The 25,579-nt window shown below is 46.1% G+C and overlaps 9 non-coding genes across 9 annotated transcripts; all 9 read left to right on the forward strand.

Annotated features, from left to right (window-relative positions):
- Positions 1-2,478: 2,478 nt before the first annotated feature.
- TRNAH-GUG (transfer RNA histidin (anticodon GUG)) lies at positions 2,479-2,550 on the forward strand. Its single transcript has one exon. It is a non-coding gene; the product is annotated as a tRNA-His (tRNA).
- A 2,397-nt stretch (positions 2,551-4,947) lies between these two features.
- Positions 4,948-5,019, forward strand: TRNAH-GUG (transfer RNA histidin (anticodon GUG)). Its single transcript has one exon. It is a non-coding gene; the product is annotated as a tRNA-His (tRNA).
- A 2,398-nt stretch (positions 5,020-7,417) lies between these two features.
- On the forward strand, positions 7,418-7,489 carry TRNAH-GUG (transfer RNA histidin (anticodon GUG)). The gene has a single exon. It is a non-coding gene; the product is annotated as a tRNA-His (tRNA).
- A 2,279-nt stretch (positions 7,490-9,768) lies between these two features.
- On the forward strand, positions 9,769-9,840 carry TRNAH-GUG (transfer RNA histidin (anticodon GUG)). Its single transcript has one exon. It is a non-coding gene; the product is annotated as a tRNA-His (tRNA).
- A 2,321-nt stretch (positions 9,841-12,161) lies between these two features.
- On the forward strand, positions 12,162-12,233 carry TRNAH-GUG (transfer RNA histidin (anticodon GUG)). Its single transcript has one exon. It is a non-coding gene; the product is annotated as a tRNA-His (tRNA).
- Positions 12,234-14,554: 2,321 nt separating this feature from the next.
- On the forward strand, positions 14,555-14,626 carry TRNAH-GUG (transfer RNA histidin (anticodon GUG)). The gene has a single exon. It is a non-coding gene; the product is annotated as a tRNA-His (tRNA).
- Positions 14,627-16,947: 2,321 nt separating this feature from the next.
- On the forward strand, positions 16,948-17,019 carry TRNAH-GUG (transfer RNA histidin (anticodon GUG)). The gene has a single exon. It is a non-coding gene; the product is annotated as a tRNA-His (tRNA).
- Positions 17,020-19,417: 2,398 nt separating this feature from the next.
- Positions 19,418-19,489, forward strand: TRNAH-GUG (transfer RNA histidin (anticodon GUG)). Its single transcript has one exon. It is a non-coding gene; the product is annotated as a tRNA-His (tRNA).
- Positions 19,490-21,887: 2,398 nt separating this feature from the next.
- On the forward strand, positions 21,888-21,959 carry TRNAH-GUG (transfer RNA histidin (anticodon GUG)). Its single transcript has one exon. It is a non-coding gene; the product is annotated as a tRNA-His (tRNA).
- Positions 21,960-25,579: the final 3,620 nt, after the last annotated feature.

The following is a 25,579-nucleotide window of genomic DNA, read 5'->3' on the forward strand; positions in this document are numbered from 1 at the left end:
AGTAGCTCGCTGTGATCGTATAGTGGTTAGTACTCTGCGTTGTGGCCGCAGCAACCTCGGTTTGAATCCGAGTCACGGCATTGCGGTGAGGCAATGTCACGGCAGTTGGGCAGATATTTTAGAATTTCCATTAATACATTGGCAATCTCTGTGGAGGACTGAAACAATTCGATATGTCCTGTTACTGTTATGAACCTTTTGTTTCTTTAATGCTCTTTGCACACTTTTTCATCGGGTGACTGTAATGTATTTCAACCAAATCTAATTAAGAGCGCATTATGTGGTGACATTTGCAGTACATGAAACATTATAACACTGCCATTTACGTCAATAACCACTAGCTTGATTAAGACATATGTATTGCAGCGACAGTATTTCCCAGTTACAAATGGGAATAAAAACAACATCCGCGAGGGATTGAACCAACGACATTTAACTGATGTTGCCAATGGAGCGCGTTACAGAGAGCGCGAGGTCCCGCCTTTACAGTCACACGCTGATGATAATACAGATGTTTAAATAAACAGGCATATCTGTGGACTTGTGGTCTTTCTACATTGGGACTCATAGTCTAGTCCTAGGCTATTGTAGGCACTGGAGTATCTTTTAGTGGAATGAGAGGCATTCTGTAGTCGCGTGAAAGGACCTTTCAAGTCAATCTGATCTGTATTGTCCTGTGAAAAAAAGCGTTCTGAGACACAGTGAGGAGTTTTTGGGGATAATGGGAAAATCATTTCCAACTAAATGACAGGAATTTCTTAGTCCAATCATGAGGTGTGCTAGGCTTTTTTATACTGTGGCGGAAAGAGAGAGAGTATAACAGTCATTATAAATAAAGGGCCAAGGAAGTTACAGTTTATGGAAGGAACAATTTGCACATAGTTTTAGAATGTGGTCAGGAGGAGGACAATGTGCTTACACATATGAAACATTAGAAGGTAGACATTATGGAAGCACATATATTTCTTTATTTTTATTGTATTTGGGGAGAGGGGGTTAATATAGCACGTCCAATGTGGAAAAGTGCTTTCAATAGCACCTTGCAGGTGGGCGACATCTAGAGCTGTGCAGTAGCCACCCATGCCCCAGACGTCAAAGAGAACAAGAAGTTACACATGTTGGAAGTGAGGGTGAGACATTGAGGAGATATGATCCCCGTATGAAGCCGAGAGAAGGAGGAGGCGTGAACGTGCATCCATGTATGCAGGCGAGAAGGGAAGGAGCATTGGTCATGCATCCCTGCATGAGGGTGAGACAGGGAGGAGATATGATCCCCGTATGAAGCCGAGAGAAGGAGGAGGCGTGAACGTGCAGCCATGTATGCGGGCGAGACAGGAAGGAGCATTGGTCATGCATCCCTGCATGAGGGTGAGACAGGGAGGAGATATGATCCCCGTATGAAGCCGAGAGAAGGAGGAGGCGTGAACGTGCATCCATGTATGCAGGCGAGAAGGGAAGGAGCATTGGTCATGCATGCCTGCATGAGGGTGAGACAGGGAGGAGATATGATCCCTGTATGAAGCCGAGAGAAGGAGGAGGCGTGAACGTGCATCCATGTATGCGGGCGAGACAGGAAGGAGCATTGGTCATGCATCCCTGCATGAGGGTGAGACAGGGAGGAGATATGATCCCCGTATGAAGCCGAGAGAAGGAGGAGGCGTGAACGTGCATCCATGTATGCGGGCGAGACGGGAAGGAGCATTGGTCATGCATCCCTTCCTGAGGGTGAGACAGGGAGGAGATAAAATCCCTGTATGAAGCCGAGAGAACGAGGAGACATGAACGTGCATCCATGTATGCGGGCGAGAAGGGAAGGAGCATTGGTCATGCATCCCTGCATGAGGGTGAGACAGGGAGGAGATAAAATCCCTGTATGAAGCCAAGAGAACGAGGCGGCATGAACATACATCCTTGTATGCAGGTGTGACATGGAGTCATCATGAACATGCATCCCTTTATAAGGACATAACATGGAGGACGCATGAACATGAATGCCTGAATTTTATGGTGGTGGCCTTCGGGTGATTTGGCACGTGCAATTGGTGAAGAGCACTTCTCCTGCGCAAAAAAAGAAATGTACTATTAGCACCCCGGAGGGAGCCTCTGCACTTCTTATAGGGAGAAAACTCTGCAATGGAAGGGGACAGGGTCAATAACAGCTGTAAACTCTCACAAGACCATCACTGCTCTCACACTTTCCTGCTCTCAGGCTGGCGGGCCATTATCGGCCCTGGCTGCCGCACCATTGCCAGGTTTGTGTAACTATATTATTTCTAATTGGCTCCACTTTGATGACTTTCATTTGGATTCTGACTTGATTATTGAGATCTTAAATAAGTGACTGGGGATCAGGTGTCCACTTATTCTCATGGATAACATCACAACCAACCTTTAATTCAAACATGAGTCATGACATCACAGATGGATTACAGCTTATGATAGAGGTGGAACGTCACATTGTAGTAGCCCAAGTAGCTCGCCGTGATCGTATAGTGGTTAGTACTCTGCGTTGTGGCCGCAGCAACCTCGGTTCGAATCCGAGTCACGGCATTGCGGTGAGGCAATGTCACGGCAGTTGGGCAGATATTTTAGAATTTCCATTAATACATTGGCAATCTCTGTGGAGGACTGAAACAATTCGATATGTCCTGTTACTGTTATGAACCTTTTGTTTCTTTAATGCTCTTTGCACACTTTTTCATCGGGTGACTGTAATGTATTTCAACCAAATCTAATTAAGAGCGCATTATGTGGTGACATTTGCAGTACATGAAACATTATAACACTGCCATTTACGTCAATAACCACTAGCTTGATTAAGACATATGTATTGCAGCGACAGTATTTCCCAGTTACAAATGGGAATAAAAACAACATCCGCGAGGGATTGAACCAACGACATTTAACTGATGTTGCCAATGGAGCGCGTTACAGAGAGCGCGAGGTCCCGCCTTTACAGTCACACGCTGATGATAATACAGATGTTTAAATAAACAGGCATATCTGTGGACTTGTGGTCTTTCTACATTGGGACTCATAGTCTAGTCCTAGGCTATTGTAGGCACTGGAGTATCTTTTAGTGGAATGAGAGGCATTCTGTAGTCGCGTGAAAGGACCTTTCAAGTCAATCTGATCTGTATTGTCCTGCGAAAAAAAGCGTTCTTAGACACAGTGAGGAGTTTTTGGGGATAATGGGAAAATCATTTCCAACTAAATGACAGGAATTCTTAGTCCAATCATGAGGTGTGCTAGGCTTTTTTATACTGTGGCGGAAAGAGAGAGAGTATAACAGTCATTATAAATAAAGGGCCAAGGAAGTTACAGTTTATGGAAGGAACAATTTGCACATAGTTTTAGAATGTGGTCAGGAGGAGGACAATGTGCTTACACATATGAAACATTAGAAGGTAGACATTATGGAAGCACATATATTTCTTTATTTTCATTGTATTTGGGGAGAGGGGGTTAATATAGCACGTCCAATGTGGAAAAGTGCTTTCAATAGCACCTTGCAGGTGGGCGACATCTAGAGCTGTGCAGTAGCCACCCATGCCCCAGACGTCAAAGAGAACAAGAAGTTACACATGTTGGAAGTGAGGGTGAGACATTGAGGAGATATGATCCCCGTATGAAGCCGAGAGAAGGAGGAGGCGTGAACGTGCATCCATGTATGCAGGCGAGAAGGGAAGGAGCATTGGTCATGCATCCCTGCATGAGGGTGAGACAGGGAGGAGATATGATCCCCGTATGAAGCCGAGAGAAGGAGGAGGCGTGAACGTGCAGCCATGTATGCGGGCGAGACAGGAAGGAGCATTGGTCATGCATCCCTGCATGAGGGTGAGACAGGGAGGAGATATGATCCCCGTATGAAGCCGAGAGAAGGAGGAGGCGTGAACGTGCATCCATGTATGCAGGCGAGAAGGGAAGGAGCATTGGTCATGCATGCCTGCATGAGGGTGATACAGGGAGGAGATATGATCCCTGTATGAAGCCGAGAGAAGGAGGAGGCGTGAACGTGCATCCATGTATGCGGGCGAGACAGGAAGGAGCATTGGTCATGCATCCCTGCATGAGGGTGAGACAGGGAGGAGATATGATCCCCGTATGAAGCCGAGAGAAGGAGGAGGCGTGAACGTGCATCCATGTATGCGGGCGAGACGGGAAGGAGCATTGGTCATGCATCCCTTCCTGAGGGTGAGACAGGGAGGAGATAAAATCCCTGTATGAAGCCGAGAGAACGAGGAGACATGAACGTGCATCCATGTATGCGGGCGAGAAGGGAAGGAGCATTGGTCATGCATCCCTGCATGAGGGTGAGACAGGGAGGAGATAAAATCCCTGTATGAAGCCAAGAGAACGAGGCGGCATGAACATACATCCTTGTATGCAGGTGTGACATGGAGTCATCATGAACATGCATCCCTTTATAAGGACATAACATGGAGGACGCATGAACATGAATGCCTGAATTTTATGGTGGTGGCCTTCGGGTGATTTGGCACGTGCAATTGGTGAAGAGCACTTCTCCTGCGCAAAAAAAGAAATGTACTATTAGCACCCCGGACGGAGCCTCTGCACTTCTTATAGGGAGAAAACTCTGCAATGGAAGGGGACAGGGTCAATAACAGCTGTAAACTCTCACAAGACCATCACTGCTCTCACACTTTCCTGCTCTCAGGCTGGCGGGCCATTATCGGCCCTGGCTGCCGCACCATTGCCAGGTTTGTGTAACTATATTATTTCTAATTGGCTCCACTTTGATGACTTTCATTTGGATTCTGACTTGATTATTGAGATCTTAAATAAGTGACTGGGGATCAGGTGTCCACTTATTCTCATGGATAACATCACAACCAACCTTTAATTCAAACATGAGTCATGACATCACAGATGGATTACAGCTTATGATAGAGGTGGAACGTCACATTGTAGTAGCCCAAGTAGCTCGCCGTGATCGTATAGTGGTTAGTACTCTGCGTTGTGGCCGCAGCAACCTCGGTTCGAATCCGAGTCACGGCATTGCGGTGTGGCAATGTCACGGCAGTTGGGCAGATATTTTAGAATTTCCATTAATACATTGGCAATCTCTGTGGAGGACTGAAACAATTCGATATGTCCTGTTACTGTTATGAACCTTTTGTTTCTTTAATGCTCTTTGCACACTTTTTCATCGGGTGACTGTAATGTATTTCAACCAAATCTAATTAAGAGCGCATTATGTGGTGACATTTGCAGTACATGAAACATTATAACACTGCCATTTACGTCAATAACCACTAGCTTGATTAAGACATATGTATTGCAGCGACAGTATTTCCCAGTTACAAATGGGAATAAAAACAACATCCGCGAGGGATTGAACCAACGACATTTAACTGATGTTGCCAATGGAGCGCGTTACAGAGAGCGCGAGGTCCCGCCTTTACAGTCACACGCTGATGATAATACAGATGTTTAAATAAACAGGCATATCTGTGGACTTGTGGTCTTTCTACATTGGGACTCATAGTCTAGTCCTAGGCTATTGTAGGCACTGGAGTATCTTTTAGTGGAATGAGAGGCATTCTGTAGTCGCGTGAAAGGACCTTTCAAGTCAATCTGATCTGTATTGTCCTGTGAAAAAAAGCGTTCTTAGACACAGTGAGGAGTTTTTGGGGATAATGGGAAAATCATTTCCAACTAAATGACAGGAATTTCTTCGTCCAATCATGAGGTGTGCTAGGCTTTTTTATACTGTGGCGGAAAGAGAGAGAGTATAACAGTCATTATAAATAAAGGGCCAAGGAAGTTACAGTTTATGGAAGGAACAATTTGCACATAGTTTTAGAATGTGGTCAGGAGGAGGACAATGTGCTTACACATATGAAACATTAGAAGGTAGACATTATGGAAGCACATATATTTCTTTATTTTTATTGTATTTGGGGAGAGGGGGTTAATATAGCACGTCCAATGTGGAAAAGTGCTTTCAATAGCACCTTGCAGGTGGGCGACATCTAGAGCTGTGCAGTAGCCACCCATGCCCCAGACGTCAAAGAGAACAAGAAGTTACACATGTTGGAAGTGAGGGTGAGACATTGAGGAGATATGATCCCCGTATGAAGCCGAGAGAAGGAGGAGGCGTGAACGTGCATCCATGTATGCAGGCGAGAAGGGAAGGAGCATTGGTCATGCATCCCTGCATGAGGGTGAGACAGGGAGGAGATATGATCCCCGTATGAAGCCGAGAGAAGGAGGAGGCGTGAACGTGCAGCCATGTATGCGGGCGAGACAGGAAGGAGCATTGGTCATGCATCCCTGCATGAGGGTGAGACAGGGAGGAGATATGATCCCCGTATGAAGCCGAGAGAAGGAGGAGGCGTGAACGTGCATCCATGTATGCAGGCGAGAAGGGAAGGAGCATTGGTCATGCATGCCTGCATGAGGGTGAGACAGGGAGGAGATATGATCCCTGTATGAAGCCGAGAGAAGGAGGAGGCGTGAACGTGCATCCATGTATGCGGGCGAGACAGGAAGGAGCATTGGTCATGCATCCCTGCATGAGGGTGAGACAGGGAGGAGATATGATCCCCGTATGAAGCCGAGAGAAGGAGGAGGCGTGAACGTGCATCCATGTATGCGGGCGAGACGGGAAGGAGCATTGGTCATGCATCCCTTCCTGAGGGTGAGACAGGGAGGAGATAAAATCCCTGTATGAAGCCGAGAGAACGAGGAGACATGAACGTGCATCCATGTATGCGGGCGAGAAGGGAAGGAGCATTGGTCATGCATTCCTGCATGAGGGTGAGACAGGGAGGAGATAAAATCCCTGTATGAAGCCAAGAGAACGAGGCGGCATGAACATACATCCTTGTATGCAGGTGTGACATGGAGTCATCATGAACATGCATCCCTTTATAAGGACATAACATGGAGGACGCATGAACATGAATGCCTGAATTTTATGGTGGTGGCCTTCGGGTGATTTGGCACGTGCAATTGGTGAAGAGCACTTCTCCTGCGCAAAAAAAGAAATGTACTATTAGCACCCCGGAGGGAGCCTCTGCACTTCTTATAGGGAGAAAACTCTGCAATGGAAGGGGACAGGGTCAATAACAGCTGTAAACTCTCACAAGACCATCACTGCTCTCACACTTTCCTGCTCTCAGGCTGGCGGGCCATTATCGGCCCTGGCTGCCGCACCATTGCCAGGTTTGTGTAACTATATTATTTCTAATTGGCTCCACTTTGATGACTTTCATTTGGATTCTGACTTGATTATTGAGATCTTAAATAAGTGACTGGGGATCAGGTGTCCACTTATTCTCATGGATAACATCACAACCAACCTTTAATTCAAACATGAGTCATGACATCACAGATGGATTACAGCTTATGATAGAGGTGGAACGTCACATTGTAGTAGCCCAAGTAGCTCGCCGTGATCGTATAGTGGTTAGTACTCTGCGTTGTGGCCGCAGCAACCTCGGTTCGAATCCGAGTCACGGCATTGCGGTGAGGCAATGTCATGGCAGTTGGGCAGATATTTTAGAATTTCCATTAATACATTGGCAATCTCTGTGGAGGACTGAAACAATTCGATATGTCCTGTTACTGTTATGAACCTTTTGTTTCTTTAATGCTCTTTGCACACTTTTTCATCGGGTGACTGTAATGTATTTCAACCAAATCTAATTAAGAGCGCATTATGTGGTGACATTTGCAGTACATGAAACATTATAACACTGCCATTTACGTCAATAACCACTAGCTTGATTAAGACATATGTATTGCAGCGACAGTATTTCCCAGTTACAAATGGGAATAAAAACAACATCCGCGAGGGATTGAACCAACGACATTTAACTGATGTTGCCAATGGAGCGCGTTACAGAGAGCGCGAGGTCCCGCCTTTACAGTCACACGCTGATGATAATACAGATGTTTAAATAAACAGGCATATCTGTGGACTTGTGGTCTTTCTACATTGGGACTCATAGTCTAGTCCTAGGCTATTGTAGGCACTGGAGTATCTTTTAGTGGAATGAGAGGCATTCTGTAGTCGCGTGAAAGGACCTTTCAAGTCAATCTGATCTGTATTGTCCTGTGAAAAAAAGCGTTCTTAGACACAGTGAGGAGTTTTTGGGGATAATGGGAAAATCATTTCCAACTAAATGACAGGAATTTCTTAGTCCAATCATGAGGTGTGCTAGGCTTTTTTATACTGTGGCGGAAAGAGAGAGAGTATAACAGTCATTATAAATAAAGGGCCAAGGAAGTTACAGTTTATGGAAGGAACAATTTGCACATAGTTTTAGAATGTGGTCAGGAGGAGGACAATGTGCTTACACATATGAAACATTAGAAGGTAGACATTATGGAAGCACATATATTTCTTTATTTTTATTGTATTTGGGGAGAGGGGGTTAATATAGCACGTCCAATGTGGAAAAGTGCTTTCAATAGCACCTTGCAGGTGGGCGACATCTAGAGCTGTGCAGTAGCCACCCATGCCCCAGACGTCAAAGAGAACAAGAAGTTACACATGTTGGAAGTGAGGGTGAGACATTAAGGAGATATGATCCCCGTATGAAGCCGAGAGAAGGAGGAGGCGTGAACGTGCAGCCATGTATGCGGGCGAGACAGGAAGGAGCATTGGTCATGCATCCCTGCATGAGGGTGAGACAGGGAGGAGATATGATCCCCGTATGAAGCCGAGAGAAGGAGGAGGCGTGAACGTGCATCCATGTATGCAGGCGAGAAGGGAAGGAGCATTGGTCATGCATGCCTGCATGAGGGTGAGACAGGGAGGAGATATGATCCCTGTATGAAGCCGAGAGAAGGAGGAGGCGTGAACGTGCATCCATGTATGCGGGCGAGACAGGAAGGAGCATTGGTCATGCATCCCTGCATGAGGGTGAGACAGGGAGGAGATATGATCCCCGTATGAAGCCGAGAGAAGGAGGAGGCGTGAACGTGCATCCATGTATGCGGGCGAGACGGGAAGGAGCATTGGTCATGCATCCCTTCCTGAGGGTGAGACAGGGAGGAGATAAAATCCCTGTATGAAGCCGAGAGAACGAGGAGACATGAACGTGCATCCATGTATGCGGGCGAGAAGGGAAGGAGCATTGGTCATGCATCCCTGCATGAGGGTGAGACAGGGAGGAGATAAAATCCCTGTATGAAGCCAAGAGAACGAGGCGGCATGAACATACATCCTTGTATGCAGGTGTGGCATGGAGTCATCATGAACATGCATCCCTTTATAAGGACATAACATGGAGGACGCATGAACATGAATGCCTGAATTTTATGGTGGTGGCCTTCGGGTGATTTGGCACGTGCAATTGGTGAAGAGCACTTCTCCTGCGCAAAAAAAGAAATGTACTATTAGCACCCCGGAGGGAGCCTCTGCACTTCTTATAGGGAGAAAACTCTGCAATGGAAGGGGACAGGGTCAATAACAGCTGTAAACTCTCACAAGACCATCACTGCTCTCACACTTTCCTGCTCTCAGGCTGGCGGGCCATTATCGGCCCTGGCTGCCGCACCATTGCCAGGTTTGTGTAACTATATTATTTCTAATTGGCTCCACTTTGATGACTTTCATTTGGATTCTGACTTGATTATTGAGATCTTAAATAAGTGACTGGGGATCAGGTGTCCACTTATTCTCATGGATAACATCACAACCAACCTTTAATTCAAACATGAGTCATGACATCACAGATGGATTACAGCTTATGATAGAGGTGGAACGTCACATTGTAGTAGCCCAAGTAGCTCGCCGTGATCGTATAGTGGTTAGTACTCTGCGTTGTGGCCGCAGCAACCTCGGTTCGAATCCGAGTCACGGCATTGCGGTGAGGCAATGTCACGGCAGTTGGGCAGATATTTTAGAATTTCCATTAATACATTGGCAATCTCTGTGGAGGACTGAAACAATTCGATATGTCCTGTTACTGTTATGAACCTTTTGTTTCTTTAATGCTCTTTGCACACTTTTTCATCGGGTGACTGTAATGTATTTCAACCAAATCTAATTAAGAGCGCATTATGTGGTGACATTTGCAGTACATGAAACATTATAACACTGCCATTTACGTCAATAACCACTAGCTTGATTAAGACATATGTATTGCAGCGACAGTATTTCCCAGTTACAAATGGGAATAAAAACAACATCCGCGAGGGATTGAACCAGCGACATTTAACTGATGTTGCCAATGGAGCGCGTTACAGAGAGCGCGAGGTCCCGCCTTTACAGTCACACGCTGATGATAATACAGATGTTTAAATAAACAGGCATATCTGTGGACTTGTGGTCTTTCTACATTGGGACTCATAGTCTAGTCCTAGGCTATTGTAGGCACTGGAGTATCTTTTAGTGGAATGAGAGGCATTCTGTAGTCGCGTGAAAGGACCTTTCAAGTCAATCTGATCTGTATTGTCCTGTGAAAAAAAGCGTTCTTAGACACAGTGAGGAGTTTTTGGGGATAATGGGAAAATCATTTCCAACTAAATGACAGGAATTTCTTAGTCCAATCATGAGGTGTGCTAGGCTTTTTTATACTGTGGCGGAAAGAGAGAGAGTATAACAGTCATTATAAATAAAGGGCCAAGGAAGTGACAGTTTATGGAAGGAACAATTTGCACATAGTTTTAGAATGTGGTCAGGAGGAGGACAATGTGCTTACACATATGAAACATTAGAAGGTAGACATTATGGAAGCACATATATTTCTTTATTTTTAGTGTATTTGGGGAGAGGGGGTTAATATAGCACGTCCAATGTGGAAAAGTGCTTTCCATAGCACCTTGCAGGTGGGCGACATCTAGAGCTGTGCAGTAGCCACCCATGCCCCAGACGTCAAAGAGAACAAGAAGTTACACATGTTGGAAGTGAGGGTGAGACATTGAGGAGATATGATCCCCGTATGAAGCCGAGAGAAGGAGGAGGCGTGAACGTGCATCCATGTATGCGGGCGAGACAGGAAGGAGCATTGGTCATGCATCCCTGCATGAGGGTGAGACAGGGAGGAGATATGATCCCCGTATGAAGCCGAGAGAAGGAGGAGGCGTGAACGTGCAGCCATGTATGCGGGCGAGACAGGAAGGAGCATTGGTCATGCATCCCTGCATGAGGGTGAGACAGGGAGGAGATATGATCCCCGTATGAAGCCGAGAGAAGGAGGAGGCGTGAACGTGCATCCATGTATGCAGGCGAGAAGGGAAGGAGCATTGGTCATGCATGCCTGCATGAGGGTGAGACAGGAAGGAGCATTGGTCATGCATCCCTGCATGAGGGTGAGACAGGGAGGAGATATGATCCCCGTATGAAGCCGAGAGAAGGAGGAGGCGTGAACGTGCATCCATGTATGCGGGCGAGACGGGAAGGAGCATTGGTCATGCATCCCTTCCTGAGGGTGAGACAGGGAGGAGATAAAATCCCTGTATGAAGCCGAGAGAACGAGGAGACATGAACGTGCATCCATGTATGCGGGCGAGAAGGGAAGGAGCATTGGTCATGCATCCCTGCATGAGGGTGAGACAGGGAGGAGATAAAATCCCTGTATGAAGCCAAGAGAACGAGGCGGCATGAACATACATCCTTGTATGCAGGTGTGACATGGAGTCATCATGAACATGCATCCCTTTATAAGGACATAACATGGAGGACGCATGAACATGAATGCCTGAATTTTATGGTGGTGGCCTTCGGGTGATTTGGCACGTGCAATTGGTGAAGAGCACTTCTCCTGCGCAAAAAAAGAAATGTACTATTAGCACCCCGGAGGGAGCCTCTGCACTTCTTATAGGGAGAAAACTCTGCAATGGAAGGGGACAGGGTCAATAACAGCTGTAAACTCTCACAAGACCATCACTGCTCTCACACTTTCCTGCTCTCAGGCTGGCGGGCCATTATCGGCCCTGGCTGCCGCACCATTGCCAGGTTTGTGTAACTATATTATTTCTAATTGGCTCCACTTTGATGACTTTCATTTGGATTCTGACTTGATTATTGAGATCTTAAATAAGTGACTGGGGATCAGGTGTCCACTTATTCTCATGGATAACATCACAACCAACCTTTAATTCAAACATGAGTCATGACATCACAGATGGATTACAGCTTATGATAGAGGTGGAACGTCACATTGTAGTAGCCCAAGTAGCTCGCCGTGATCGTATAGTGGTTAGTACTCTGCGTTGTGGCCGCAGCAACCTCGGTTCGAATCCGAGTCACGGCATTGCGGTGAGGCAATGTCACGGCAGTTGGGCAGATATTTTAGAATTTCCATTAATACATTGGCAATCTCTGTGGAGGACTGAAACAATTCGATATGTCCTGTTACTGTTATGAACCTTTTGTTTCTTTAATGCTCTTTGCACACTTTTTCATCGGGTGACTGTAATGTATTTCAACCAAATCTAATTAAGAGCGCATTATGTGGTGACATTTGCAGGACATGAAACATTATAACACTGCCATTTACGTCAATAACCACTAGCTTGATTAAGACATATGTATTGCAGCGACAGTATTTCCCAGTTACAAATGGGAATAAAAACAACATCCGCGAGGGATTGAACCAGCGACATTTAACTGATGTTGCCAATGGAGCGCGTTACAGAGAGCGCGAGGTCCCGCCTTTACAGTCACACGCTGATGATAATACAGATGTTTAAATAAACAGGCATATCTGTGGACTTGTGGTCTTTCTACATTGGGACTCATAGTCTAGTCCTAGGCTATTGTAGGCACTGGAGTATCTTTTAGTGGAATGAGAGGCATTCTGTAGTCGCGTGAAAGGACCTTTCAAGTCAATCTGATCTGTATTGTCCTGTGAAAAAAAGCGTTCTTAGACACAGTGAGGAGTTTTTGGGGATAATGGGAAAATCATTTCCAACTAAATGACAGGAATTTCTTAGTCCAATCATGAAGTGTGCTAGGCTTTTTTATACTGTGGCGGAAAGAGAGAGAGTATAACAGTCATTATAAATAAAGGGCCAAGGAAGTGACAGTTTATGGAAGGAACAATTTGCACATAGTTTTAGAATGTGGTCAGGAGGAGGACAATGTGCTTACACATATGAAACATTAGAAGGTAGACATTATGGAAGCACATATATTTCTTTATTTTTAGTGTATTTGGGGAGAGGGGGTTAATATAGCACGTCCAATGTGGAAAAGTGCTTTCCATAGCACCTTGCAGGTGGGCGACATCTAGAGCTGTGCAGTAGCCACCCATGCCCCAGACGTCAAAGAGAACAAGAAGTTACACATGTTGGAAGTGAGGGTGAGACATTGAGGAGATATGATCCCCGTATGAAGCCGAGAGAAGGAGGAGGCGTGAACGTGCATCCATGTATGCGGGCGAGACAGGAAGGAGCATTGGTCATGCATCCCTGCATGAGGGTGAGACAGGGAGGAGATATGATCCCCGTATGAAGCCGAGAGAAGGAGGAGGCGTGAACGTGCAGCCATGTATGCGGGCGAGACAGGAAGGAGCATTGGTCATGCATCCCTGCATGAGGGTGAGACAGGGAGGAGATATGATCCCCGTATGAAGCCGAGAGAAGGAGGAGGCGTGAACGTGCATCCATGTATGCAGGCGAGAAGGGAAGGAGCATTGGTCATGCATGCCTGCATGAGGGTGAGACAGGAAGGAGCATTGGTCATGCATCCCTGCATGAGGGTGAGACAGGGAGGAGATATGATCCCCGTATGAAGCCGAGAGAAGGAGGAGGCGTGAACGTGCATCCATGTATGCGGGCGAGACGGGAAGGAGCATTGGTCATGCATCCCTTCCTGAGGGTGAGACAGGGAGGAGATAAAATCCCTGTATGAAGCCGAGAGAACGAGGAGACATGAACGTGCATCCATGTATGCGGGCGAGAAGGGAAGGAGCATTGGTCATGCATCCCTGCATGAGGGTGAGACAGGGAGGAGATAAAATCCCTGTATGAAGCCAAGAGAACGAGGCGGCATGAACATACATCCTTGTATGCAGGTGTGACATGGAGTCATCATGAACATGCATCCCTTTATAAGGACATAACATGGAGGACGCATGAACATGAATGCCTGAATTTTATGGTGGTGGCCTTCGGGTGATTTGGCACGTGCAATTGGTGAAGAGCACTTCTCCTGCGCAAAAAAAGAAATGTACTATTAGCACCCCGGAGGGAGCCTCTGCACTTCTTATAGGGAGAAAACTCTGCAATGGAAGGGGACAGGGTCAATAACAGCTGTAAACTCTCACAAGACCATCACTGCTCTCACACTTTCCTGCTCTCAGGCTGGCGGGCCATTATCGGCCCTGGCTGCCGCACCATTGCCAGGTTTGTGTAACTATATTATTTCTAATTGGCTCCACTTTGATGACTTTCATTTGGATTCTGACTTGATTATTGAGATCTTAAATAAGTGACTGGGGATCAGGTGTCCACTTATTCTCATGGATAACATCACAACCAACCTTTAATTCAAACATGAGTCATGACATCACAGATGGATTACAGCTTATGATAGAGGTGGAACGTCACATTGTAGTAGCCCAAGTAGCTCGCCGTGATCGTATAGTGGTTAGTACTCTGCGTTGTGGCCGCAGCAACCTCGGTTCGAATCCGAGTCACGGCATTGCGGTGAGGCAATGTCACGGCAGTTGGGCAGATATTTTAGAATTTCCATTAATACATTGGCAATCTCTGTGGAGGACTGAAACAATTCGATATGTCCTGTTACTGTTATGAACCTTTTGTTTCTTTAATGCTCTTTGCACACTTTTTCATCGGGTGACTGTAATGTATTTCAACCAAATCTAATTAAGAGCGCATTATGTGGTGACATTTGCAGTACATGAAACATTATAACACTGCCATTTACGTCAATAACCACTAGCTTGATTAAGACATATGTATTGCAGCGACAGTATTTCCCAGTTACAAATGGGAATAAAAACAACATCCGCGAGGGATTGAACCAGCGACATTTAACTGATGTTGCCAATGGAGCGCGTTACAGAGAGCGCGAGGTCCCGCCTTTACAGTCACACGCTGATGATAATACAGATGTTTAAATAAACAGGCATATCTGTGGACTTGTGGTCTTTCTACATTGGGACTCATAGTCTAGTCCTAGGCTATTGTAGGCACTGGAGTATCTTTTAGTGGAATGAGAGGCATTCTGTAGTCGCGTGAAAGGACCTTTCAAGTCAATCTGATCTGTATTGTCCTGTGAAAAAAAGCGTTCTTAGACACAGTGAGGAGTTTTTGGGGATAATGGGAAAATCATTTCCAACTAAATGACAGGAATTTCTTAGTCCAATCATGAAGTGTGCTAGGCTTTTTTATACTGTGGCGGAAAGAGAGAGAGTATAACAGTCATTATAAATAAAGGGCCAAGGAAGTGACAGTTTATGGAAGGAACAATTTGCACATAGTTTTAGAATGTGGTCAGGAGGAGGACAATGTGCTTACACATATGAAACATTAGAAGGTAGACATTATGGAAGCACATATATTTCTTTATTTTTAGTGTATTTGGGGAGAGGGGGTTAATATAGCACGTCCAATGTGGAAAAGTGCTTTCCATAGCACCTTGCAGGTGGGCGACATCTAGAGCTGTGCAGTAGCCACCCATGCCCCAGACGTCAAAGAGAACAAGAAGTTACACATGTTGGAAGTGAGGGTGAGACATTGAGGAGATATGATCCCCGTATGAAGCCGAGAGAAGGAGGAGGCGTGAACGTGCATCCATGTATGCGGGCGAGACAGGAAGGAGCATTGGTCATGCATCCCTGCATGAGGGTGAGACAGGGAGGAGATATGATCCCCGTATGAAGCCGAGAGAAGGAGGAGGCGTGAACGTGCAGCCATGTATGCGGGCGAGACAGGAAGGAGCATTGGTCATGCATCCCTGCATGAGGGTGAGACAGGGAGGAGATATGATCCCCGTATGAAGCCGAGAGAAGGAGGAGGCGTGAACGTGCATCCATGTATGCAGGCGAGAAGGGAAGGAGCATTGGTCATGCATGCCTGCATGAGGGTGAGACAGGAAGGAGCATTGGTCATGCATCCCTGCATGAGGGTGAGACAGGGAGGAGATATGATCCCCGTATGAAGCCGAGAGAAGGAGGAGGCGTGAACGTGCATCCATGTATGCGGGCGAGACGGGAAGGAGCATTGGTCATGCATCCCTTCCTGAGGGTGAGACAGGGAGGAGATAAAATCCCTGTATGAAGCCGAGAGAACGAGGAGACATGAACGTGCATCCATGTATGCGGGCGAGAATGGAAGGAGCATTGGTCATGCATCCCTGCATGAGGGTGAGACAGGGAGGAGATAAAATCCCTGTATGAAGCCAAGAGAACGAGGCGGCATGAACATACATCCTTGTATGCAGGTGTGGCATGGAGTCATCATGAACATGCATCCCTTTATAAGGACATAACATGGAGGACGCATGAACATGAATGCCTGAATTTTATGGTGGTGGCCTTCGGGTGATTTGGCACGTGCAATTGGTGAAGAGCACTTCTCCTGCGCAAAAAAAGAAATGTACTATTAGCACCCCGGAGGGAGCCTCTGCACTTCTTATAGGGAGAAAACTCTGCAATGGAAGGGGACAGGGTCAATAACAGCTGTAAACTCTCACAAGACCATCACTGCTCTCACACTTTCCTGCTCTCAGGCTGGCGGGCCATTATCGGCCCTGGCTGCCGCACCATTGCCAGGTTTGTGTAACTATATTATTTCTAATTGGCTCCACTTTGATGACTTTCATTTGGATTCTGACTTGATTATTGAGATCTTAAATAAGTGACTGGGGATCAGGTGTCCACTTATTCTCATGGATAACATCACAACCAACCTTTAATTCAAACATGAGTCATGACATCACAGATGGATTACAGCTTATGATAGAGGTGGAACGTCACATTGTAGTAGCCCAAGTAGCTCGCCGTGATCGTATAGTGGTTAGTACTCTGCGTTGTGGCCGCAGCAACCTCGGTTCGAATCCGAGTCACGGCATTGCGGTGAGGCAATGTCACGGCAGTTGGGCAGATATTTTAGAATTTCCATTAATACATTGGCAATCTCTGTGGAGGACTGAAACAATTCGATATGTCCTGTTACTGTTATGAACCTTTTGTTTCTTTAATGCTCTTTGCACACTTTTTCATCGGGTGACTGTAATGTATTTCAACCAAATCTAATTAAGAGCGCATTATGTGGTGACATTTGCAGTACATGAAACATTATAACACTGCCATTTACGTCAATAACCACTAGCTTGATTAAGACATATGTATTGCAGCGACAGTATTTCCCAGTTACACATGGGAATAAAAACAACATCCGCGAGGGATTGAACCAACGACATTTAACTGATGTTGCCAATGGAGCGCGTTACAGAGAGCGCGAGGTCCCGCCTTTACAGTCACACGCTGATGATAATACAGATGTTTAAATAAACAGGCATATCTGTGGACTTGTGGTCTTTCTACATTGGGACTCATAGTCTAGTCCTAGGCTATTGTAGGCACTGGAGTATCTTTTAGTGGAATGAGAGGCATTCTGTAGTCGCGTGAAAGGACCTTTCAAGTCAATCTGATCTGTATTGTCCTGTGAAAAAAAGCGTTCTTAGACACAGTGCGGAGTTTTTGGGGATAATGGGAAAATCATTTCCAACTAAATGACAGGAATTTCTTAGTCCAATCATGAGGTGTGCTAGGCTTTTTTATACTGTGGCGGAAAGAGAGAGAGTATAACAGTCATTATAAATAAAGGGCCAAGGAAGTTACAGTTTATGGAAGGAACAATTTGCACATAGTTTTAGAATGTGGTCAGGAGGAGGACAATGTGCTTACACATATGAAACATTAGAAGGTAGACATTATGGAAGCACATATATTTCTTTATTTTTATTGTATTTGGGGAGAGGGGGTTAATATAGCACGTCCAATGTGGAAAAGTGCTTTCAATAGCACCTTGCAGGTGGGCGACATCTAGAGCTGTGCAGTAGCCACCCATGCCCCAGACGTCAAAGAGAACAAGAAGTTACACATGTTGGAAGTGAGGGTGAGACATTGAGGAGATATGATCCCCGTATGAAGCCGAGAGAAGGAGGAGGCGTGAACGTGCATCCATGTATGCAGGCGAGAAGGGAAGGAGCATTGGTCATGCATCCCTGCATGAGGGTGAGACAGGGAGGAGATATGATCCCCGTATGAAGCCGAGAGAAGGAGGAGGCGTGAACGTGCAGCCATGTATGCGGGCGAGACAGGAAGGAGCATTGGTCATGCATCCCTGCATGAGGGTGAGACAGGGAGGAGATATGATCCCCGTATGAAGCCGAGAGAAGGAGGAGGCGTGAACGTGCATCCATGTATGCAGGCGAGAAGGGAAGGAGCATTGGTCATGCATGCCTGCATGAGGGTGAGACAGGGAGGAGATATGATCCCTGTATGAAGCCGAGAGAAGGAGGAGGCGTGAACGTGCATCCATGTATGCGGGCGAGACAGGAAGGAGCATTGGTCATGCATCCCTGCATGAGGGTGAGACAGGGAGGAGATATGATCCCCGTATGAAGCCGAGAGAAGGAGGAGGCGTGAACGTGCATCCATGTATGCGGGCGAGACGGGAAGGAGCATTGGTCATGCATCCCTTCCTGAGGGTGAGACAGGGAGGAGATAAAATCCCTGTATGAAGCCGAGAGAACGAGGAGACATGAACGTGCATCCATGTATGCGGGCGAGAAGGGAAGGAGCATTGGTCATGCATCCCTGCATGAGGGTGAGACAGGGAGGAGATAAAATCCCTGTATGAAGCCAAGAGAACGAGGCGGCATGAACATGCATCCTTGTATGCAGGTGTGACATGGAGTCATCATGAACATGCATCCCTTTATAAGGACATAACATGGAGGACGCATGAACATGAATGCCTGAATTTTATGGTGGTGGCCTTCGGGTGATTTGGCACGTGCAATTGGTGAAGAGCACTTCTCCTGCGCAAAAAAATAAATGTAATATTAGCACCCCGGAGGGAGCCTCTGCACTTCTTATAGGGAGAAAACTCTGCAATGGAAGGGGACAGGGTCAATAACAGCTGTAAACTCTCACAAGACCATCACTGCTCTCACACTTTCCTGCTCTCAGGCTGACGGGCCATTATCGGCCCTGGCTGCCGCACCATTGCCAGGTTTGTGTAACTATATTATTTCTAATTGGCTCCACTTTGATGACTTTCATTTGGATTCTGACTTGATTATTGAGATCTTAAATAAGTGACTGGGGATCAGGTGTCCACTTATTCTCATGGATAACATGACAACCAACCTTTAATTCAAACATGAGTCATGACATCACAGATGGATTACAGCTTATGATAGAGGTGGAACGTCACATTGTAGTAGCCCAAGTAGCTCGCCGTGATCGTATAGTGGTTAGTACTCTGCGTTGTGGCCGCAGCAACCTCGGTTCGAATCCGAGTCACGGCATTGCGGTGAGGCAATGTCACGGCAGTTGGGCAGATATTTTAGAATTTCCATTAATACATTGGCAATCTCTGTGGAGGACTGAAACAATTCGATATGTCCTGTTACTGTTATGAACCTTTTGTTTCTTTAATGCTCTTTGCACACTTTTTCATCGGGTGACTGTAATGTATTTCAACCAAATCTAATTAAGAGCGCATTATGTGGTGACATTTGCAGTACATGAAACATTATAACACTGCCATTTACGTCAATAACCACTAGCTTGATTAAGACATATGTATTGCAGCGACAGTATTTCCCAGTTACAAATGGGAATAAAAACAACATCCGCGAGGGATTGAACCAACGACATTTAACTGATGTTGCCAATGGAGCGCGTTACAGAGAGCGCGAGGTCCCGCCTTTACAGTCACACGCTGATGATAATACAGATGTTTAAATAAACAGGCATATCTGTGGACTTGTGGTCTTTCTACATTGGGACTCATAGTCTAGTCCTAGGCTATTGTAGGCACTGGAGTATCTTTTAGTGGAATGAGAGGCATTCTGTAGTCGCGTGAAAGGACCTTTCAAGTCAATCTGATCTGTATTGTCCTGTGAAAAAAAGCGTTCTGAGACACAGTGAGGAGTTTTTGGGGATAATGGGAAAATCATTTCCAACTAAATGACAGGAATTTCTTAGTCCAATCATGAGGTGTGCTAGGCTTTTTTATACTGTGGCGGAAAGAGAGAGAGTATAACAGTCATTATAAATAAAGGGCCAAGGAAGTTACAGTTTATGGAAGGAACAATTTGCACATAGTTTTAGAATGTGGTCAGGAGGAGGACAATGTGCTTACACATATGAAACATTAGAAGGTAGACATTATGGAAGCACATATATTTCTTTATTTTTATTGTATTTGGGGAGAGGGGGTTAATATAGCACGTCCAATGTGGAAAAGTGCTTTCAATAGCACCTTGCAGGTGGGCGACATCTAGAGCTGTGCAGTAGCCACCCATGCCCCAGACGTCAAAGAGAACAAGAAGTTACACATGTTGGAAGTGAGGGTGAGACATTGAGGAGATATGATCCCCGTATGAAGCCGAGAGAAGGAGGAGGCGTGAACGTGCATCCATGTATGCAGGCGAGAAGGGAAGGAGCATTGGTCATGCATCCCTGCATGAGGGTGAGACAGGGAGGAGATATGATCCCCGTATGAAGCCGAGAGAAGGAGGAGGCGTGAACGTGCAGCCATGTATGCGGGCGAGACAGGAAGGAGCATTGGTCATGCATCCCTGCATGAGGGTGAGACAGGGAGGAGATATGATCCCCGTATGAAGCCGAGAGAAGGAGGAGGCGTGAACGTGCATCCATGTATGCAGGCGAGAAGGGAAGGAGCATTGGTCATGCATGCCTGCATGAGGGTGAGACAGGGAGGAGATATGATCCCTGTATGAAGCCGAGAGAAGGAGGAGGCGTGAACGTGCATCCATGTATGCGGGCGAGACAGGAAGGAGCATTGGTCATGCATCCCTGCATGAGGGTGAGACAGGGAGGAGATATGATCCCCGTATGAAGCCGAGAGAAGGAGGAGGCGTGAACGTGCATCCATGTATGCGGGCGAGACGGGAAGGAGCATTGGTCATGCATCCCTTCCTGAGGGTGAGACAGGGAGGAGATAAAATCCCTGTATGAAGCCGAGAGAACGAGGAGACATGAACGTGCATCCATGTATGCGGGCGAGAAGGGAAGGAGCATTGGTCATGCATCCCTGCATGAGGGTGAGACAGGGAGGAGATAAAATCCCTGTATGAAGCCAAGAGAACGAGGCGGCATGAACATACATCCTTGTATGCAGGTGTGACATGGAGTCATCATGAACATGCATCCCTTTATAAGGACATAACATGGAGGACGCATGAACATGAATGCCTGAATTTTATGGTGGTGGCCTTCGGGTGATTTGGCACGTGCAATTGGTGAAGAGCACTTCTCCTGCGCAAAAAAAGAAATGTACTATTAGCACCCCGGAGGGAGCCTCTGCACTTCTTATAGGGAGAAAACTCTGCAATGGAAGGGGACAGGGTCAATAACAGCTGTAAACTCTCACAAGACCATCACTGCTCTCACACTTTCCTGCTCTCAGGCTGGCGGGCCATTATCGGCCCTGGCTGCCGCACCATTGCCAGGTTTGTGTAACTATATTATTTCTAATTGGCTCCACTTTGATGACTTTCATTTGGATTCTGACTTGATTATTGAGATCTTAAATAAGTGACTGGGGATCAGGTGTCCACTTATTCTCATGGATAACATCACAACCAACCTTTAATTCAAACATGAGTCATGACATCACAGATGGATTACAGCTTATGATAGAGGTGGAACGTCACATTGTAGTAGCCCAAGTAGCTCGCCGTGATCGTATAGTGGTTAGTACTCTGCGTTGTGGCCGCAGCAACCTCGGTTCGAATCCGAGTCACGGCATTGCGGTGAGGCAATGTCACGGCAGTTGGGCAGATATTTTAGAATTTCCATTAATACATTGGCAATCTCTGTGGAGGACTGAAACAATTCGATATGTCCTGTTACTGTTATGAACCTTTTGTTTCTTTAATGCTCTTTGCACACTTTTTCATCGGGTGACTGTAATGTATTTCAACCAAATCTAATTAAGAGCGCATTATGTGGTGACATTTGCAGTACATGAAACATTATAACACTGCCATTTACGTCAATAACCACTAGCTTGATTAAGACATATGTATTGCAGCGACAGTATTTCCCAGTTACAAATGGGAATAAAAACAACATCCGCGAGGGATTGAACCAACGACATTTAACTGATGTTGCCAATGGAGCGCGTTACAGAGAGCGCGAGGTCCCGCCTTTACAGTCACACGCTGATGATAATACAGATGTTTAAATAAACAGGCATATCTGTGGACTTGTGGTCTTTCTACATTGGGACTCATAGTCTAGTCCTAGGATATTGTAGGCACTGGAGTATCTTTTAGTGGAATGAGAGGCATTCTGTAGTCGCGTGAAAGGACCTTTCAAGTCAATCTGATCTGTATTGTCCTGCGAAAAAAAGCGTTCTTAGACACAGTGAGGAGTTTTTGGGGATAATGGGAAAATCATTTCCAACTAAATGACAGGAATTTCTTAGTCCAATCATGAGGTGTGCTAGGCTTTTTTATACTGTGGCGGAAAGAGAGAGAGTATAACAGTCATTATAAATAAAGGGCCAAGGAAGTTACAGTTTATGGAAGGAACAATTTGCACATAGTTTTAGAATGTGGTCAGGAGGAGGACAATGTGCTTACACATATGAAACATTAGAAGGTAGACATTATGGAAGCACATATATTTCTTTATTTTTATTGTATTTGGGGAGAGGGGGTTAATATAGCACGTCCAATGTGGAAAAGTGCTTTCAATAGCACCTTGCAGGTGGGCGACATCTAGAGCTGTGCAGTAGCCACCCATGCCCCAGACGTCAAAGAGAACAAGAAGTTACACATGTTGGAAGTGAGGGTGAGACATTGAGGAGATATGATCCCCATATGAAGCCGAGAGAAGGAGGAGGCGTGAACGTGCATCCATGTATGCAGGCGAGAAGGGAAGGAGCATTGGTCATGCATCCCTGCATGAGGGTGAGACAGGGAGGAGATATGATCCCCGTATGAAGCCGAGAGAAGGAGGAGGCGTGAACGTGCAGCCATGTATGCGGGCGAGACAGGAAGGAGCATTGGTCATGCATCCCTGCATGAGGGTGAGACAGGGAGGAGATATGATCCCCGTATGAAGCCGAGAGAAGGAGGAGGCGTGAACGTGCATCCATGTATGCAGGCGAGAAGGGAAGGAGCATTGGTCATGCATGCCTGCATGAGGGTGAGACAGGGAGGAGATATGATCCCTGTATGAAGCCGAGAGAAGGAGGAGGCGTGAACGTGCATCCATGTATGCGGGCGAGACAGGAAGGAGCATTGGTCATGCATCCCTGCATGAGGGTGAGACAGGGAGGAGATATGATCCCCGTATGAAGCCGAGAGAAGGAGGAGGCGTGAACGTGCATCCATGTATGCGGGCGAGACGGGAAGGAGCATTGGTCATGCATCCCTTCCTGAGGGTGAGACAGGGAGGAGATAAAATCCCTGTATGAAGCCGAGAGAACGAGGAGACATGAACGTGCATCCATGTATGCGGGCGAGAAGGGAAGGAGCATTGGTCATGCATCCCTGCATGAGGGTGAGACAGGGAGGAGATAAAATCCCTGTATGAAGCCAAGAGAACGAGGCGGCATGAACATGCATCCTTGTATGCAGGTGTGACATGGAGTCATCATGAACATGCATCCCTTTATAAGGACATAACATGGAGGACGCATGAACATGAATGCCTGAATTTTATGGTGGTGGCCTTCGGGTGATTTGGCACGTGCAATTGGTGAAGAGCACTTCTCCTGCGCAAAAAAAGAAATGTACTATTAGCACCCCGGAGGGAGCCTCTGCACTTCTTATAGGGAGAAAACTCTGCAATGGAAGGGGACAGGGTCAATAACAGCTGTAAACTCTCACAAGACCATCACTGCTCTCACACTTTCCTGCTCTCAGGCTGGCGGGCCATTATCGGCCCTGGCTGCCCCACCATTGCCAGGTTTGTGTAACTATATTATTTCTAATTATCTCCACTTTGATGACTTTTATTTGGATTCTGACTTGATTATTGAGATCTTAAATAAGTGACTGGGGATCAGGTGTCCACTTATTCTCATGGATAACATCACAACCAACCTTTAATTCAAACATGAGTCATGACATCACAGATGGAGTACAGCTTATGATAGAGGTGGAACGTCACATTGTAGCGGTCCAAGTAGCTCGCTGTGATCGTATAGTGGTTAGTACTCTGCGTTGTGGCCGCAGCAACCTCGGTTTGAATCCGAGTCACGGCATTGCGGTGAGGCAATGTCACGGCAGTTGGGCAGATATTTTAGAATTTCCATTAATACATTGGCAATCTCTGTGGAGGACTGAAACAATTCGATATGTCCTGTTACTGTTATGAACCTTTTGTTTCTTTAATGCTCTTTGCACACTTTTTCATCGGGTGACTGTAATGTATTTCAACCAAATCTAATTAAGAGCGCATTATGTGGTGACATTTGCAGTACATGAAACATTATAACACTGCCATTTACGTCAATAACCACTAGCTTGATTAAGACATATGTATTGCAGCGACAGTATTTCCCAGTTACAAATGGGAATAAAAACAACATCCGCGAGGGATTGAACCAACGACATTTAACTGATGTTGCCAATGGAGCGCGTTACAGAGAGCGCGAGGTCCCGCCTTTACAGTCACACGCTGATGATAATACAGATGTTTAAATAAACAGGCATATCTGTGGACTTGTGGTCTTTCTACATTGGGACTCATAGTCTAGTCCTAGGCTATTGTAGGCACTGGAGTATCTTTTAGTGGAATGAGAGGCATTCTGTAGTCGCGTGAAAGGACCTTTCAAGTCAATCTGATCTGTATTGTCCTGTGAAAAAAAGCGTTCTGAGACACAGTGAGGAGTTTTTGGGGATAATGGGAAAATCATTTCCAACTAAATGACAGGAATTTCTTAGTCCAATCATGAGGTGTGCTAGGCTTTTTTATACTGTGGCGGAAAGAGAGAGAGTATAACAGTCATTATAAATAAAGGGCCAAGGAAGTTACAGTTTATGGAAGGAACAATTTGCACATAGTTTTAGAATGTGGTCAGGAGGAGGACAATGTGCTTACACATATGAAACATTAGAAGGTAGACATTATGGAAGCACATATATTTCTTTATTTTTATTGTATTTGGGGAGAGGGGGTTAATATAGCACGTCCAATGTGGAAAAGTGCTTTCAATAGCACCTTGCAGGTGGGCGACATCTAGAGCTGTGCAGTAGCCACCCATGCCCCAGACGTCAAAGAGAACAAGAAGTTACACATGTTGGAAGTGAGGGTGAGACATTGAGGAGATATGATCCCCGTATGAAGCCGAGAGAAGGAGGAGGCGTGAACGTGCATCCATGTATGCAGGCGAGAAGGGAAGGAGCATTGGT

This window comes from Ambystoma mexicanum, assembly GCF_040938575.1.
Source record: "Ambystoma mexicanum isolate Mex_15411 chromosome 12 unlocalized genomic scaffold, UKY_AmexF1_1 Mex_chr12_unloc.1, whole genome shotgun sequence".
Classification (NCBI taxonomy): Eukaryota; Metazoa; Chordata; class Amphibia; order Caudata; family Ambystomatidae; genus Ambystoma; species Ambystoma mexicanum.